This window comes from Equus przewalskii, chromosome 7 (genome assembly GCF_037783145.1).
Source record: "Equus przewalskii isolate Varuska chromosome 7, EquPr2, whole genome shotgun sequence".
NCBI lineage: Eukaryota > Metazoa > Chordata > Mammalia > Perissodactyla > Equidae > Equus > Equus przewalskii.
The window spans coordinates 77741277-77756772 of NC_091837.1; the positions used below are offsets into that span (position 1 = coordinate 77741277).

The 15496-nt window shown below is 44.4% G+C and overlaps 1 protein-coding gene across 25 annotated transcripts in view; it reads left to right on the forward strand.

Annotated features, from left to right (window-relative positions):
- Positions 1 to 15496, forward strand: part of ZNF532 (zinc finger protein 532) — a 107919-nt gene that overhangs the window by 31393 nt on the left and 61030 nt on the right. The gene's annotated exons all lie outside the window — the stretch shown is intronic.

A 15496-nucleotide genomic window follows, 5' to 3' on the forward strand; every position in this document is an offset into this window, starting at 1 on the left:
GACCTGAACTTCTGATATTTTTGAGCTTGGAATTGCCAAGCTGAGATCGGTGGCCTTGATGTCCTCTTGGCTTCTAGCAATTTTCAGGTGTCTGAAGAGTGATTGTACAAGGGTAGCTGACTTGGGAGCTGGAAGCCACCTTTGAATCCAAGCCCCCAAGTGTCCTGTTGGTTGAGGAAGTGGGGGCTGTGTGTTTGTGAGAGTAGATAGAACTTGAGTCACTTAATAGATCTTACTCTCATGCATGTACTGTTTGGTCAATACCTGCCTTGAGAGAGCGTCGCTCTGGACAGTTTTAGAAAATGGACTTTTGGGCTCTGACTGAACCAGGCAGAGAGAGAAGACGAACACACAGACAGCAGCATCTGTTACAGATGATGATGAGTACACCTGTAGGAGTGGAGTCCCAAGTTAGCATGGCCTTAGGGATGTCCTGAGTGGACACTAATCTCTTCTTTTATTGATTTATTTATTTTTTGAAGATTTTATTTTTTCCCCCTTTATCTCCCCAAAGCCCCCCCCCCCCAGTACATAGTTGTATATTCTTGGTTCTGGGTCCTTCTAGTTGTAGCATGTGGGACACTGCCTCAGCATGGTTTGATGAGCAGTGCTATGTCCGTGCCCAGGATTCGAACCAACGAAACACTGGGCCACCTGCAGCGGAGCGCGTGAACTTAGCCACTCAGCCATGGGACCAGCCCACTAATCTCTTCTTGTAGATGCTGCCGGGGAGTCCTGTCCCCATCTCTTATGAACCTCCAGGATTCCTGTGTTGGCTCTGCACCTCACCCCTGGCTTTGACAGCCTGCCAGGCTGTGGTACTCTCCTTTCCTACCGCCAAGGTTGCCTCCATTCGTCTTTCCCTGAAGAAGGGGCACCCACTCAACTTTCCAGAGAACTAGGTGGCTCTGGGTAGTCAGCTCTGCACATGATGAGGACTTCTTGGTCCACTTTTGCTTTGACTTGTCTTTAAGCCTGGTCTCTCCCTTCCTGTTTTTCCTCTCGCTTCTCTTAGAGTGTTGGTTTAGGACTTGGGTACTGCTCCTCTGGATGGGGGCTCATGGCTAGGAGGATTATGTTGAGGGCTGCTCGCGTGGCTTTCATCCACCCATGTCATATTGTGGCTGCTCATGTGGCGCTCAGCCCTCTGTGGGGCCCAGTCTGTGAGCCGGCGCCCTGTGCAGCTGTCAGTCAGTGTGTGAACATGGTCTAGAGGTGTGGGTTGGGCCAGGGTTAGGCACTGAGCAGTAGAGATCGCAGCCAGGCCTTGGTTATGCTTGACTGGGAAGACAGTTTCGAAAGTAAGAGGAAGCGTCCTGGGACAGTCAGAGAGACATATTGAGGTATTGTGCTTTGTGAGTTGAAATTTTGCTGCCCTTGAAGAGAGAACTGCATTCTTTCCCATGTATAAACTCCAGGTGACCCTACCCAATGGCTGATACCTAGAGTAGGACTGGAGGCACATTCACCTTCGGAAAAAGGTCATACATTTTGAAATGATAGGAGATGTAAGGAACCAGAGCAATCACTGTATGAAGTGCCCAAGAATGCCCCTCTTTGTCCTTTTCCTCCAATCAAACCATCTTCACCTTAAGACTACTTTACTTTCTCATCTCAAAAATATTTATTCAGTTCTCCTTTTTTTACTATTTTGTTTTTTTATTCTAACAAATCAAAGAGTGGAAGAAATAGTATTTTAATGCCTATGTGTTTGGTGCTTTCCCTGTAATTTGTTTTCATATATATAACAACCCTGTAATATGACTGTTATTATCAGTTCCCATTTTAAGGATGAGGAAATTGAGGCTCTTCCTTCAGAAAAACCCGAGGAAGAGGTTCTTTATACTTGGCTAATGGAGTTGGCTGATGGAGGGTGTGTGTGTGTGTGTGTGTGTGTGTGGCAGGCATGCTAGGTCCAGGAATAGCATGGCCCAAGAAGGAAAGGTACATCTGCACAAGATACTTGCAGGACTGCAGCAGAGCAGGTTGGGCTCTGATTGGAAGGGTCTTTGGTGTCAGGCCAAGGAGTTTGGACTTAATTTGCAAGGTGATTTGAGGATTTTTAATAGACGGGAGTGACATATGAATAAAATGGTGTTTTAAAAAGATAAATCTGTCAGTTCTGAATGAATGAGAGGATGGAGAAACGGAGAATGGGGTGTTGTATTTGTCTAGATAGAAGATAGTGCTGTTGAGTTGATTCCAACTCCTAGCAACCCTGTGGACAGCAGAGCGGAACCCTGCCCACTCGTTTTTGCATCATCCTCTCACCCTCTGGCGCTGTATCAGACACTGCTTTCCTGCTATTCACAGGGTTTTCATGGCCACTTTTTTCAGAGGTGGGTATCCATGTCCTCCTTCTTAGTCTGGAAACTCTGCTGAAACCTCTCCACCATGGGGGACCCTGCTGTTATTTGAAATGCTGGGGGCATAGCTTTCAGCATCACAGCAACACGTAGCTGCCACAGTATGACAACCAACAGATGAGTATTGTGGTTCCCTCACTGGAAAATGAACCTGGGTTGTGGCAGTGAGAGAGCCAAATCTTAACCACCAGACCACCAGGGCTGGCTAGATGGAAGATGAAATGGTCCAAAACTAGAGTGACAGGGATTATAAAGAAGATGGATGTAACATTGCCAAGGAAAATGGACAGGACTTGGTGAGAGAGAAGAATTAGAGGTGAAATTCTTAGTTTGGGTACTTGAGAGAATAACAGTACAAAGAGGAAGTCTGATTTTGAGGAGTGATGGCAAATTCACTTGAAGATATTTGAAGTGATTATGGGATATCTGATTGTAAATATCCCCCAGGACTTTTACTAGATATCTCATGAAAAACAAAAATCAAGTTACATTTGGGGACAGTTCAACTAATTACTTTTTATTCCTCTGTGTATCTTCACTTAGTAATAGCAGGTAGCATTTTTGCTTTTATTTTTTTACATACTCTTCATAGAAAAATTAAATGTGTATAGCTAAGATGATAGATTGTATATATGTATTTTATCACAATTTTAAAAAACATATTACCTTGCTCTGTTTTCCCGTGTGTGGGTCATTAATTACATTGGCTTTTCGATATATGTGGATTTTAGTGTATGATTGGGAAATTATACTGCATATAATTTATTTAAAGGGAAACAGTAGTTCCCATTTATGGTTGTTAATTTTGGGAATGGCAAAACCCATATTGCTATTGTATTATGGAAGGAAAGACTGGCCTTGTTAGAAGATACTTGAAGGATGGCAAGAGGAGTAAATGATTCATTTCTTTCTGTGGTACTGTACAGCCAAATCTTTAAGAGGGACCTGCTTTTTATAGGATGTTGTCTCATATATTAAACTATCAGTGTTCCAGTTGTCATGTTGCCCACCACTGGGCAGAAAGAGAAACCAAATAAATCATTTATCATCTCTGGCCACGGATTGGGGCTGACTGTAGTAGTGGAAGATCATCTCAATCATTTTGTGTGCAGAAAGCATGGAGAACGCAAACTTTTGGAAATTCTATTTCTAATAAACTTTGGTTTAAAAGTTGCTAAGTCATTTTGATTAGTCTGTGACTGACCTTGAGTGAGCTTATTGGTAAGAGGTTCAAATGGAAAATTAATCTCCACGTATACAGAGTAGAGATTGTTACTGAAACATTTTAGGAATTATTTCTGTTTATAACACCATGCGCCAACATTTTTGGAAGTAAAAGGATTGTCGTACCCATCTTCTGCTCATCCCAGCTCCCCTCTTTGCATGTTACTACTCCTCCACTCTCTGAACTAGTCATTATCTCTGTCTTACTCACTTAAAAAAAAAACTAGAGTCCGTGCTTTATTTAGATTTCCTCAGTTTTTACGAAATGTTCTTTTTCTGTCCCAGGGTCCCATCCAGGCTGTCCCCTTACATGCAGTCATCAAGTCTCCTCGGGCTCCTCTTGGCTGTGACCCTTTCTCAGACTTCCCTTGTCTTTCATGGCGTTGACAGTTTTGAGGAGTACTGGTCAGACACTGTAGAATGTCCCGCCATTGGGCCTTGTCTGATGTTTTCCTCGTGGTTAGGCTGGGGTAGTTAATGGGTTTCTGGGATAATGTGCCGTTCTCATCACATCAGGGGGACGTCCTATCCATATGACCTACTACTGTTGATGTTGACCTTGGTCACCTGGCTCAGAGCATGTTTGTCAAGCTTTTCCACTGGAAAGTTACTCTTTTCTCTCCCCTTTCCACACTCTCTTCTTTGGAAGAAAGTCGCTTAACAAGTGGAGAGTTCTTCACCTCCGTAGGGGCAGGGTATCTCCATAAGTTATTTGGAATTCTTCTGCACAGCAGATTTGTCTGCTTTTCCTCATTTATTTATTCAGTCATTTCAGTTATTTGTGTCAGTACGTACTCATGGATATTTATCTTATACTTTGGGTTATAATCCAGTAGTTTTATTTGTTGCTCAGTTGTGCCAGCTGGGCCATTGGGAGCTCTTTCAGCTGCCCTTTCTGTCCCTTTGGCATGCCCCATCAATGTCGTTTCTTTTGTTTGGAGCACTTTCTTGCTTTCTGGTGCTCCAAGATGCTTTAGGCTCATTTTGTGCATTTTCTGCCCAGTCCTAGAATCGGCCATTTCTCCAAGGAGCCGTGCTTCCTCTTAGAGGAGGATGGTGTTAGCTAGTGCTGGGTGTCCTTACGTTTGGTCTTTGCCAGGCATCGCACCAGTTCTGGGTTCACCTTCTCACAGACTCACTTTTCTTCTTTTTCCTGTTGAGTCTTTCCGCAAGATTGCCTAGATTTGGTTTTTATAGCTGTCAGATTTTTAGAAGACTAGATCAATAAAAAATTATTGTTCCTTAGATGGGGAATTAAGCTGCTTTGTTACGCAGTCTGAATTCCAGTATTGACACTGCGTAGGAATCTGGCTATAGATTGAATTTGGGTCAATAGTATTTTTGGTCTGTGATTCATATCTTTTATTACAATTTCCAAGAATTTTACAGATTTATGAACCTTAGGGAGATACTTAAAAACTTATTAAAATTAAATTTTGAGCATTTGGTTTCATCAAGGCAAAATAAACAGATGAAACAAAATGGACTCAGGAACTAGAGATTTGCATTTATTGTTCCTACTTTAAGGATCAGCTTAGATCGTAGAGAACGCCACGGGTAGTGAGATAGTAAAATGAAAGAGATTAATTGAAGTGTAGGCAGCTGGAGCAATATAAAATTCACATCTTCAGGATATAATTTCTTCCCTATATTTGTCCTTTATGGGAAACCCTAAATCAGAACCACTTTCTTGCCTTTAAGTGTGGGTAAACTGTAGGCTGAAACGAATATACTTCTTGTCTCAACACAGGTAGAGGTAGACGTTATTTTTTTTTCTGTTCTCCACATCACATTAATTATTGATTGGTTTTTTTTAATTAACTAAGACTCAAAACTTAGAGTTTTATATAATTCTCAGAGCTCCCCTGGGGAAAACTTACCTGCAAGGGTTCTGAGGGTTTGGAGAAGCACGGCTCTCAGGTCTCACCTTTTTTTTTTTTTTTGGCGAGGGCCGGGGTGGGGGTGGGGGGGGGAGATTAGCCCTGAGCTAACATCTGTTGCCAATCCTCCTCTTTTTGCTAAGGAAGACTGGCCCTGAGCTAACATCCGTGCCCATCTTCCTCTACTTTATACATGGGACACCTACCACAGCATGGCTTTTGCCAAGCGGTACCATCCCCCGATCCGGGATCCGAATCTGCGAACCCCGGGCCAACGAAGTACAATGTGCGAACTTAACTGCTGTGCCACCAGGCAGCCCCAGGTCTCACCTTCTCTGACCTTCTGCCCATCTACGAGGAGGGAGCCCGGCTTCTTCAGGGCACAGAGGAGCTGGAGTCCTTTCAGATAGGATGGCCACGGTTGCTGCTGCTGCTGCTGCTTGTGGGAAGTTTGCACATTGCAGAGAGCTGTGTCCATGCAAATTTGTAATTTGGTTGTGATTTGGGGGCTGCAGAAATCAGCTGGGCTCAGGTGGGGATGTTGCCGCTGTGCCTCTGGTCTGGGCGTCTTCCATGTCCTCCGTGGTTCTGACCTGATGGGTCATTTGTGCCTCAGCCTCTAACTCTGATCCTGACCGAGGCTCACAGCTCAGCCTGTATGGGTTTTGGGTTGGACCTCCCGCCCCGGCCCCTCAGCACCAGCCCTCCCTCCTGAGAGTGCTGCCCACCAGGCTTCCTGCCTTCTCTTGCTCAAATCTGGGTCCTCTGTGATGGGGAAGGTCAGGGATCCAGACCGTTCTCTGCAGTGTGGTCTTGACTGTTGGGCCAGGTAGGCCTCCTGCCTGGCAGTGGGATGAAAACAGTAGGAACATTCCTTGAAATTCTCTGACCACTGGCCATTCCTCGTTTGAATTTTACGCTTTCTGTGCGATGCGTTTGATTATGACAGCGTTCCCTCTAAAGATCACTCTTCCCGTCTCATATCCCTGGGGTTGGGTGTATGCTGTTAGCCTCATTTTTTAGGTGGAAGTTTTTCTGACACAGAGAAGCTAGAGAGCAAAGGGAGCGTGGGTGCTGGTGTGGAACAGCGCCGGAACGGGTGTTGTGCCCTCCCACCTGTTGTTTGCGTGTCGTGTAGCTGGGACATTAAAAGCTCATTCTCTTCGCTATGGTTTGTCTATAGAAACTAGTTTACTTTAGGGAGCTGTGTGGATGGGTTTTGTGTGTTCTTGCTTATTAGTTAAGTGACAAGAGTGTCGCTCGGTAAGTTATTTCATAAAACTGCAGAAAGTGCTAAATAGGAAATTCACCGTCCCCCTCCATGCGTTCATTCATCATGCAGTGGACAGATATTTCTTTTACAACTAGTAAGCAAACCATATGGGAAAAAGTTTAAGCTTTTTAATAATAACATAGAAATTGGTATATAGTAAGCCATCTTTTTGTCACCTTAGATGTTAGCTAATTAATATTTAAAAGTTGAGTGCTAGGATACGCTTTAAAGGAACTCTAGTGCATAATGTCAGCCACAGAAATTGGTGCAGCCTTTTGGGAAATCGTTTTGGCGTTTGTATTCATGGATCAGAAAAAATGAGTTGTGGTTAGGTCAAAATTTGGAAACTATTGCATCCCTCTTTTTGGAGATTTATAATATTCATCAGCATAATAGAGGCTGTCCTGTCCTCCCAAAAGAAATCTGTTCAAGGTAGAAAAATCCAGCATTTACTGATGTATTTCAGTCTTGTGTTTGTGGAAAGCCTAATAGACCCTACAGAACTAGTGTGTGTGTTTCGTAGTGTCTCTGTAAAATGCTGCCTGAGGGTTTTAGTGTTTGCCTAGAGAAGGAGGATGTCAGTGACATAACACAGACAGGACGTGGGGGAGAAACAGGTTGGGAAGGAACACGAGGGCTTTAGTTTAAGTTTGACGTACAGTTGGGAGAGCCAAATAAAATATAAAACCGGCAGTTGGAAAAGTGGCTCTTAGGGCTGAGTGTAGACATGTGTGAGTTCTGTGAATATAAGCAATTGTCGTGGTCACAGGAGTTGCTGAGTTGCCTTTGAACAAAGCTGGATGAGAGAGTCTGAAGGGACCCCTGAGGGGAGGAGGGGAAGAGCAGGGAGTTGGCAGGAGCGGTGGGCTCCGGGTCGTGCTGCGGGGTCCACGAGAGAGGCAGGGCGGCTGGAAAATGCAGCTCTGCTGACAGGCCAGCGGGAAAGGACCAGGCACGGAGAACAGTCGTGGACCGCTCAGGGAGCCTTCTAGCCAGGAGGCGCTTGCTGTCTTTCACTTTGTGATGACAGCATGCATCTTCATTTACCTTTTTATTTTGAAATAATTTTAATTTATAGAAAAGTTGCAAAACCAATACAGAGAGTTTCCATGTACCCTTTACCCAACTTTCCCTAACCACCTTGCAGAATTATAGCACACTTATCAAAACTCAGAAATTATCGTTGGTGTAGTACTACTTACCAGATTACAGACTTTACAGTCAACGCTGTGTCTTCCGAAGTTCCTTTGTTAGTGCCTTTCCTCCCTGCCCTCTTCAGCATGGTCATGTTATTCTCCTGTAACACAGTTAGGTTCTTTCTTAGAATTGGTCTTTCATTTTGGGTCTCCCTTCATTTCTGGTTGCTTTTTTTTTTTTTTTTAAATTATGTGCAGTAAAATTCCCTGGGTTTTGACAACTGCATAGAAGTGTGTATCTGCCCCCCACAATTTTGATACAGAACGGTTCCATCAGCCCCTGAATCCCTTCCCACAGCCTGGATTTGAGCAGAGGCTTCAGGAGCATGGATTGCACGGCACGGGGAGCGGGAACTTGCAGGATTTGTCCCAGTGATGGAGAACTCAACTGTGAAGGCAGCATGCTGAGGAGAGAGAGCACCAAGGGTAGAGTCGCTAGATTACCGTTGGGGAGGTCTCTTTATGCCGGCATCTAGAGGTGATGGGAGTGACCAAAGCACAGGAGAGGGGCCTCCAGCTCACAGCGGAGATTTGGCTTGGAAAGGCAAGATCTGAAGGCAGGAAGGGCGTGGGGAGAGGTCTGGGCTGATGCCTGTTATCTTTGAAGTTGACTGCAGAGAGCAAAAGGCGTGGCGGAGGGGAGAGGGAAGGTTAGAAACAGCCTCTGTCCCCTGGCAGGGTGGGAGTTAATCAGGGAAAGAGGATTGTGGAGCTAAGTGATATGGGGGTTGTGGGGGCTGGAGAGCCGGGTTTGCTGCAGTCTTCTCCCGAGGATCTCTCAGCAGCTGCAGACCCTGAGTGGGAAAGCAGAGGAGCTCTTTATGGCTGAGCTTTCCTTTGACCTCTGAGTGCTTGGAGCTAGGGGATGACCTTCCTTAGAGAGGGGGTGACGTGAGAAGTAGGCCAAGAATTGCAAGTTGAGCTTCTGGAAAGGCTGAGGTTTGTAGGACTGTTTGCTTATGTGGAGGGCACGCTCCCTTGGCTTCTCCTGAAGGGGAGGGGGAGAGTGGGTGGGGGGGGGAGGCTGGGGAGGCGCCTGTTTGTACAGCCTCAAGGGAAAAGTGGAGAATAAGCCCAGGGAAGGGCTGGCCGGTTTTATTCTTGTTTCCAAGGTTATGTCCTGCTTACGTGACTTTGTGTTTATATTTCCAGAAGCAGCTTGAACTTTCACATCTGTTACATACGCATTCATGCGTTGCTTGAGGACTGGATACTTCTGAAAAGTGCATCTGTCAGGGGACTTCGTCACTGTGTGAACATCTTAGAGTGTGCTTACACAAATCTAGGTGGCCTAGCCTGCTGCACACCTAGACTGTGTGGTAGTCATAGGAGCACCAGCATATGTGCGGTCCGTCGTTGACTGAAATATCCTTAGGCGGTGCATGACTGTATTTCAGATCAGGAATATTAGGTATTAACTGAAGAAGAAAGACTGCCTTGGCCAAGGTGTCTGTAAATCGATAATTGATGCCATTAGGATTTAGTGAAACAAGTAAATATCTAGATGGGATAAGAGCAACTGTATTTACTAATTTCTTGGTAACTCATACAGGATTAACAAAACATGTATTCTGCTCTTTCCACCCTACGTATGAACTGTCCTTTCACACACTGTGTGTTACCCTGGTGTGGGCTGTCTAGTGAAGAAAGTTCTTCTGCGCTCAGCGGGCAGCATCGTCAGGGCCCCCCAGAGAGCAGTGCTGAAAGGTGGGAGGGCCCGGCCGCTGGGCAGCTTAGTGATGCTGCGTGTCACACTGCTCCCTGTGGCTGGAAAGGAACCTTTAGACGTACAAGGTGCGCTGGCCTGTTGTCAGGATTCACTCAGGGTCTGATTAGTGTGGAAGATGAAGATAAAATGAGCAGTTTTCTTTGGCATTTTGTCACTTGCGTGGGGCCTTCTGATGGCATGTGATTCTTAAGAGGTTCCTTCCGTAGCAGCATTGATTGTTGTTTATTTTTCCTCATGGTGAAACACACATAGACGTTCACATATATATGTATGTGTGTGTGGTGGTGGTATTTTTTTAAACCTAAGTGCTGCCACTTTTGGAGCTGGGTCTCCTCCTTTCCCCTTCCTAGAGAGAAGCTCGGGGCAGAGTTCTTAACAGCTGCTCCAGAGATGCAGCTGATCGGATTTTTTTTTGAACTCCACGAAACTGACATCTGTTCCCAGCTGGTTTCAGAAAACTGAAGAAGCCAGTTTCCCCGTTTGGGGGAAAAAGATGTGATTTCTTTTCTTTTCTTTTTTGATTGAAGAGATGTAACGATAGGAGAGCCCTGAAAAATCCTAAAGATGAAAAAGGGATTGGTGATGGAGGAAGAGCCAAAAGTTTGTGTAATGGTAGAATGGGAAAAGCATTTGAACGTAGAAGGCCGGGCTGGCCCGGTGGTGTAGGAGTTAAGTTCGTATGCTCTGCTTCGGCAGCCTGGGGATCGCTGGTTCAAGTCCCTGGTGCAGAGCTGGCACTGCTTGTCAAGCCATGCTATGGCAGGCGTCCCACACATAAAATAGAGAAAGATTCGCTCAGGGCCAATCTTCCTCAGCAAAAAGTGGAGGATTGGCAGTGGATGTTAGCTCAGGGCTAATCTTCCTCAAAAAAAAAAAAAAGAAAAGTACAAGGCCAAAAGAAACCAATCCTTCTGTCTTTCCTTAAAGACATATAGAAATTGGGAATGCTGGTTCATTTTCTATGAGGAACAAATTAAATGTGAAACATTGTGTAGTATAAATGTATGTTATAAGAACATTTTATATTTGAAAGAAAGATAAGGATAGAAACGTGAATTAGATTCGTTAATCTGTTGAATCATTTCTTTAAAAAGAGCTTCAATGGCCAGATAGTGCTAGAAAATAATGATAAAATATAGTCTCAAAAGAGAGTAACAGACCTTGTATTATTACAGAAGTTTTATGGAACATTTGTAGAATACCATCAAGGTGGTCAATAGCTTTTGATTTGTTTTTCTTTAGGATTATTAAGATTTAGAGTTTATTGATTTTCATTTAAGAAAATGTTAGTTTCTCCATTTACATGGGGAACCTGATGTGTTTTCCCCGCTCAGACTGACCTTTGCATGTTGGGTTTGGAGGCAGAACCGTGGCTGGGTTTGGGCATGTCTCTCTCACTTGGGGGTTGTTTGAGATTGGCGTTCAATGGTTTAGTGACGTCTGAGCCTTTTATGCTGTCACTCTCCAGCTGGAGATGGGGAGACGGCTCCGTGAGGAGCGGCTGCTTTAATTACAGGGTCTAAGAAGTATGATTAAGGGGTGAATAGTTTTTTCTTAAGTGTTTCTTTTGACTTGGTAACTTTTGACTTTTGCCAGCAGAGATGAAATAGCTCTCTATAATTTTAAGCGGCTTTGGTAGGAAAGGAAGTGTTTTATCTGTGTCATAGGAGGGAATAAAATGATAACGTGACAAACTTGAGTTCTTTTAATTTCCTTTTTTGTAAACAGGCCTGGCATTTTCCCCCAGATATTTTCAGTGTCTTTGGGTGAAAGAACATTCTACGTTAAGCACAAATGCCATTAGTGAATTTCAGGTTATTTATATGGCGTTTAGTTTAAGTTAGAAGACTGTTAATGCCTTTGAAGTAAGGTGTGTTTTATGGAATAAATGAAATGGAAGACGTTCTTACCATAACGAAAGCTAATTCTGTTTGAAAATCAAGCTGTTGAGGGAAAAGGAAGCTAAAATGAGATCTTTTTATATTATCTTTTAAAAGAGAAGACAGATTTATTTTTGTAATATTTTTAGGCAAAAGAATCTATTTTTAAAACAGTAGTACTTAGGAATTGGGGTGAAAAATGAAGGAAACTGTCAAATATAAACATTTCTCTTTGTACTTGATATAGATGAGAAATGAAGTGGGAGTTAGACAGTTTTTCCCCCCAAGTGGAAAATTTGCTCTTGCCTTCCAGAATGTGGGAAGGGAGAGGGTAATAGGACAGTGTGATTGTGGGTATGAAAACATTTCCATAAACCAAAAAGAAGTGTGGCGTTACAGAGAGCGGTATTTATTACATTAATTATACAAGCCCGGGGAGGAGGATTCCCCCCCCCCCCGACCAGCCGCTCGGTGGTCTCGGCTTTCCGACAGCGCACTGTGCTTTCACGGCTGTTGCGCCACTGTGCATTTTCAACTTACGGTCAGGATCGTTTCCGCTGAACCGGGAGGGCTGACTCATAGTTTTCTAAAACACTGCTAATTCACTCTTACCTCTTCGAAATGTCCGGTTATTTCAGCCCTGGGTTCACCCTCAAGAGAAAGTATAAATCTTAGGTGATGCAGAGAAGTGGGAGAGCAGGGTGTGTGGCTAGATTTCTACAGAGAAGAGTTGCTCCTGCATCGGGAATGTCTTCTCAACTCTTGGAGGTTCCTCTCTGGGGTTTTCCAAGCCTTAACTCTGCTTTAGTAGTGTGGATAGGAGAAGATACGGGCGGTCTCCACCATTGACTAAATGATTTAATGCTGCTGCTGTATGTGAGCACCTGTGCGTTGATAAGTCACGCAGCTCCCGGCTACGTGTAAACAGGAGAAGACAGTAAAAATTCTCTGTTGATCTTCCACGTATTCGTAACACCTGCCAGTTGCACTGCTGGTCTGAACTGCCAGTCACTCAACAAGTTTTGTTTTGTGTGGTGGTCTTTTGTCATTTCTTGTGCTTGTGTCCTGGGCCTACCACCTGTATTTGAATCGTCTTATGTTCCTTTTCTTTCTGAACCAGCTGCCCTCTGGGATGAACGATGTGAAACCGGATGATGTCTTTTGCTCGTCTCCATTGTAAGGAGAGGGCAGATGATGTAAGTCCCATGTAGCTGTGAAGAAGGGATGGAGGGACTTAGGCGGAGCCCAGTTACCACTGGGGACTTCCAGAGCCTGGGTCTAAACTTTGGATAAGTGGTGGCATTAAAAAAACCACCTTTCAGGGGCTGGCCGGGTGGCACAGCAGTTAAGTTCGCACGTTCCGCTTCGGCAGCCCAGGGTTCACCGATTCAGATCCCGGGTTGAAACATGGCACCGCTTGGCAAGCCATGCTGTGGTAGGCGTCCCACATATAAAGTGAAGGAAGATGGGCACGGATGTTAGCTCAGGGCCAGTCTTCCTTAGCAAAAGGAGGAGGATTGGCAGCAGTTAGCTCAGGGCTAATCTTCCTTAAGAAAAAAAAAGAAAACTTCCAAGCCCTTTCTACTCTGGTGGGGGAGTTTGGGGGGTAGTTCATGGTTCCATGTCTTGAGTTCTCTAAAAATGGTGATCTGTCTACAAACTTGGATCAACATGGTTGGTAAAGATAGATCATAGGGTTGAATGCTTTGCTAATGGTGGTTTTATTGAGTGTTCTTTTGTAACTGCAACATGATACTTGAAAATAAAAGTGGTGACATTCAGGGATTATTCCTAAGTGGGTGGACTCTAAAGTGGATATATTATCTGACAGATGGATTTTTCATTCTCCATATTTTACAGTTTAAATGTTCAATTTCATTTCTTGGCCGGGGGTGGGGGCAGATATTTTTCTTTTTCTTTTTTTTTAAGATTGACACCTAAGCTAACATCTGTTGCCAATCTTCTTTTCTTTCTTCTTCTTCTCCCAGTACATAGTTGTATATCTTGCCCCCCAGTACATAGTTGTATATTCTAGTTGGGAGTTCCTCTGGTTGTGCTGTGTGGGACGCCGCCTCAGCATGGCCTGATGAGTGGTGCCATGTCCATGCCCAGGATCCAAACCGGTAAAACCCTGGGCTGCCGAAGTGGAGCATGAACTTAACCACTCAGCCACAGGGCCGGCCCCTCAATTTCATTTTAAAAAGAAAATCATAATCACAAACTTTTGCACTAGGTATGACTTCTCGTAGATATTTTCACATCGACGTCAGCTTAGAAGTGTTGATTTTTGTTTCGTCTGCTTTTTTTGTCTTGGCTGTAGTTTGGTGTTGGGGGTACACTGTTCCTGTCATGTCCTGCAGGCATCTGTCTGAGAAAACAGTGGACCACGGAGTCTTTTCTGTAAGCTCAGCAAACCATCTAGAGAAAAGTATGCGGGACTTCTTTAGACTTGTATTAACTGAGACATATGTGAATGGAAGGCGATTTATTCTTCAGCTCCCATTGAACCATAGTGTTTATTTCATCTTCAACAATAGTTTTTCCCACCAAATTCTTAGAAGAGTTTGGACGTATCCCAGAGGGAGTGAATATGTTGAGAGTGTCTTAGCAGCTGCTGATGGATTTGTAGTTTCTGTGAGTTTTCACAGGTATGGCTATTGTTGCCTGAGTAAAAATTCTACCTTGACCCTTGTATAGTTTCTTTTACTAGGAATGCCTGATCTTTTGCAGATTGTACCAGGAAAAAAGTCATTAAATACTTCAATAAAATGTGGAAGACAACTTCTCAGTGATTTAAAGCAGGTTTAAAGGAGGAAGGACATGGTAAATGTTGAAGAGCAGAGTCTAGGAATATGTATCTACAGATCACTTAGGCTAATTCTTCCATTGAAAGTTGCCCAAATGCGCTGAAACCTCGTCCCTTCTGACACTGATTGTTGCTTCCTAATCTCCTTACTTCCCTATTTTTCATTCTCCCTTTTCCCTTCCTTCTCCCCTTCTCTTCCTGGCTGCTGGCCTCCGTCTGCCACAGAAGGAAGGAACAGGCCCAGAGAGATTCCCTCACTTCCTGAGGGTCTCAGAGCTAGCGAGTGCCAGAGCTGGGTCTAGGCCCATCCTTCTGTTATAAAGCCAGTGTTCTGATCCCTGACTTGTGGTGTGTTAGTTATTTGGCATTTATGGTGTAGAGGAGGGTGAGACATTGCCCGTCTTCAGGCAGCTGACAGGCTAGTAGGGAAGAAGAGACAAGTACACACACATGGTAGCTCATGCTAGAAAATAAGAAAATCATAAGGTGGAGTGCTCTGGGGGTCCAGGGAGGAGAAAGATCTCTCTCACAGTGGAGGTTTTATCTGATCCTGACAATCACTTGTCCTCTGCACGTGGGATGAAGGGCCCTTTTTAAAGACCCCAAGCCTTTCATGTGTTTCTACGTCGTTCATCTTTAGTAATGGCTGTGACCGTCCATTTTCCTAAAACCCTCCATCTTCCTACCATCCGGGGTTTTGTGGACATTAATGGGAGCACTTCTTCGTCAAGTGTTATCCACCGTGATCCAGCCCAGGTGTAAGAGAGAGGACCTTCTTTCTCGCGGGCTCTGTCACGTCCTTGGGTCCATGTTGTCACACGTGAGGAGTGATTCCACGGAAGGGCCTGTCTCAGCTGCCGCAGCTACGTGCACAGCTCTGTTGGATGAGTGGTAGTTAGGAAACAGCTGTGTGTTACCTTAACCACTAAACCACTGAACCAGGAGGAAAACGGAGGGGATGCTGTACTTTTCTGCCGGGAGAGTATTTTTTAACCTAACATAATAAAATTAGGATTAGATAAAAACTGATGGAATCAGCTGATGGAATCAGTTACTTAGGGGTTTTTTTAAATCTTAGGTAGATCTTTATTAGCTGTAGATATCCTTTGGTGGATTGGAATACTCATTTTTTCTATGGTTGA